Consider the following 3,907-nt stretch of genomic DNA (forward strand, 5'->3'; position numbering starts at 1 on the left):
AGCGACACAAGTTCTTTACTTATAAACTGGTTTATCTTTCCGAATACAACTTTACCGATACACTCAACTTCAACAATCGCGCTAAACAAACGCTATAACAACGAACGTCAATAATACTTCTGACCGCAGATCAATTACTCACTATCTACACACACATTACCCTCCCGCGTCACGTTGTCCCCTCTTATATATACCCGCCTACCCCATCTAGCAAACACTAGAGCATTCGCCAAAGTACATGATAGTTCTAGAAACGTTGCATCACACTAGTCATGTGACTCGATGACGCAACAGTATTATTACGTAATCTGAATTTTCTAGAAAATCTCCACACGCCTATAAATATAACCAACGCGACGCGCCAAAAAAGAGTCTATTATTAGTTTGCTATAGTCAGTGTGCGTTAAACTTCGGAAGCTATAACTGTGATTGTTACAACGCTTATCAATCGGAAAACTTCAGACATTTGACCAGGAGCATTTACAAAGTTCGAACATTACAAATCATTTAACTTCAGTGAATTCTCATCAGACATTAGTATTTTTACGAAAACATTACCTAACTTCAACAGTGGAAAACTCGGCGTGTGTGATTGGTGAATAACGAAGGACAAAGCTATCTAGCTCCCTGTTAAGTGAATTATACCTATGTCAACTTGTAATTAACTCGCAGATAGTGAACCTCCCATAAGATATCAAAGAAGTTCCAGACTAGAAAGAAGTATTTAGATTGCTTGTACGTTTGTGAAACTTTTGTTTATAAATTATTGTTTGTAATAACTGTTATTGTAAATTGTATAATTGTGTGTATATTAAAACGTATTTGTGTTAAAAAAAGAAATGTGTGTATCAATCTTGTTGGCAAGTATCGTAAATTGGATATAAATCGGTATATATTTCACTACTAAATTTAAAATATCATTTATCTCGGTTTCAGACCTTTCGAAATTGTAATAGTTAGATCTCTAATTCATAACAATTGAACTACACAACGTATTATTCGTAAACAGTTACGTAAGTAAATTTACCATAAAATATTGCTTCTAAAAAATAAATAACTGGCTAGGTGGTTAGGGCGCTCGACTCAAAATTCTGCTGGTCGCGGGTTCGAATCCCCATTCTACCAAACATGCTCGCCTTTTCAGCCGTTATAGGCGTTATAATATTACGGCCAGTCCCACTATTAGTTGGTAAAATAGTAGCTCATGAGTTTGCAATGGGTGGTGATGACTATTTGCCTTACATCTAGTTTTTAATTGTTGAATAAGGGATGGCTAGCGCAGATAGCCCTTGTGTGGCTTTGCGCGAATTTCCAAACAAACCAAATCTAAAAATAACTAAGTACGACACCCACGATATATAAACTATCTGCATCTAACAAAGGTGCATTGTTACTTAATGCACCTGATATGAGTTATCTCGCAAAGGCCATCAACACGCTAGCCCTAAAGTTCCCCAAACCACCAACTATAACTGCAGGAGCGACGCCCACTGGTGTGTCAATAATGAATGAGTAGATAGAGCTAGAGGTGCCAACCAGCTTCAATCAGCTGGTGATCAGCCTCCCCACTGCCCAACCAAAAAAGATTACGCCAGACATCAAACCCAAAGGAGAGCTTTCTACTTATGGGATAGATGACTGGCATCCAATGCTGAAGGACCATCAACAATCACCGAGCAACCGACAGCAGAGTTATTCCATCGATGAGATCCTCAGCTTTGATGACTGGATAGCTTCCAGTGACTTACACCCAGAAACAAACGTTTCGGTCAAAAATAATTCTGACCAAGAAAAAAAAGTGACTCACATTGCAGCAAAATAATGGTTCTAAAGTGCCACTGCTAAGAAGAAGCAGCCAGGGGGATGGAAGCCTTAATACTTTATAACCAAGAGAAATTTCAATTGATAAATTTTATAGAGCCTCTATTTCAGCTGGAAGAAGAAGTATATTGCTTCTAGCATGAGCTGTTGTAGATGTAGAAGGTCCTAGTGAACGCCTAAGAGATTATTTGCCAGACCAACCCAATGTACTGCAAATCCACTCCCGTAGGAAAGCAGCTCCAATTTGTCTAGGAACTTTTATAAAATTTGCATTTTACTTATTTATTTCCTTAAATTTTATAGATTATCATTACTTTATTGTATCATTTTGGTGTGTGTGTGTGTGCGTATATATATATATGTATGTATATATATATATTAATGATGTCAAAAGTTTTATTGTATGATTTAAGCATTATTAAAGGATACAAAGGATACTTTGTTTTATATCGTAAAGGTTATTTTTGTTTCTGTAAGATGTTATTTAAATATGTTAAATTTGAATAATAAAAGACTTATTCTGAATTTTATGTTTACTGTTAAAGAGATTGGCTTTTATACTTTAATATTGGTTTTTGTATGTTTTGTATTTAATTGTTAGGGTGTATTTGTGATTTTAAAATGATCTGTGCTTATTTTTATTTAACATTAAAAGGTTCATTTTATGTTCTTTTGAATTTGGTGTGCTTTGCTTTCAAATGGTTATTTGATAATATAATGCTTTATTTTTGTAATTTTGAGTTTTATATATTATCGTTGATGTATTTTTGTTGTTGTTTTTTCATCATCCCCCTTCTAAAAGGGATGGCTCACAGAGCAATCTTAACTGTGTTTTGTGTTTTACCTTATTGAGTTTTGAATTTTTTTATTTTTTATTTTGCATATAGAAAGCTGGTTAAAAGAACAACTAAGTTCATATTATCCTAGTTACATACGAAACTGAGTCATTCGACTAAGATGTTACATGAACTCTCTAGAAGGAAAAGATAGCTGGAAATTAGCACGTGTGTTACTAAGATAAATAGTTGTCTTATCTGATGGCAAGCCTCCCAGTAGCACAGCGGCATGTCTGCGGACTTACACTGCTAGAAACAGAGTTTCGATACTCGTGGTGGGCAGAGCACAGATAGCTCATTGTGTAGCTTTGTACTTAACTACAAACAAACAAATCATCCAACTTTCATAGCGTCAATCAGAATTTTTAATGGTTCGAATCCCCGTCCCACCAAACATGCTCGCCCTTTCAGCCGTGGGGACGTTATAATGTGACAGTCAATCCACTATTCGTTGGTAAAATAGCAGGCCAAGAGTTGGCGGTGGGTGGTGATGACTAACTGCCTTCCCTCTGGTCCTTCACTGCTAAATTAGGAACGGCTAGCGCAGATAACCCTCGTGTAGCTTTGCGCGAAATTCATTACAAACAAACAAACTGATGGTAAGTCCGGCGACACCTAAAGGACTTAACAGCACTTGTTCTGAAACGAGTACTTTCGTTTTCCTAAAAAATGCCATGATCTCTTAAGTATGGAACAAGATCTTAAGAATTTAAGTCAGTCTACGATAACAATTAATCTAAGGTAGAACTTGCGTCTCCCTTTACCATAAAGGAGCGTATTTTTAACTTTTTTTTTTTAATTTGAGTGTTATTTATTTTTATAAATGAAGATCGTATTACTGTGTACAAATTTGTATCCAGTTTCTTTCGTTCTTGCGTCAGGCTGAGTCAGAGAAATCCACGCAACTGCTTTACAATTAATTTTGACAAGCCTCTAGTTATTCTGCTGTTCATATTCGATTATTCTAGATGGACTTACAACGCTAGAAACCTGGTTTTGATACCCATGGTGGGCAAAGCACAGATATCCCTTTCTACTTAACTTCAAACAAACAATACTCTAGATGGAATCGGTGTATCTGAGAACACCACACCATTACTGTATATTAACATTATGTTTATATTGTTACGTCTCCGTTTGTTAATTGATTTTTTCGTAACTTCGTACCGACGAAACTTAAGCGACACAAGTCTTTACTTAATAAAACTGGTTTATTCTTTCCGAATATAACTCTGCGATACACTTAATCT

Source organism: Limulus polyphemus, unplaced genomic scaffold, assembly GCF_000517525.1.
Source record: "Limulus polyphemus unplaced genomic scaffold, Limulus_polyphemus-2.1.2 Scaffold4478, whole genome shotgun sequence".
Taxonomy (NCBI): domain Eukaryota; kingdom Metazoa; phylum Arthropoda; class Merostomata; order Xiphosura; family Limulidae; genus Limulus; species Limulus polyphemus.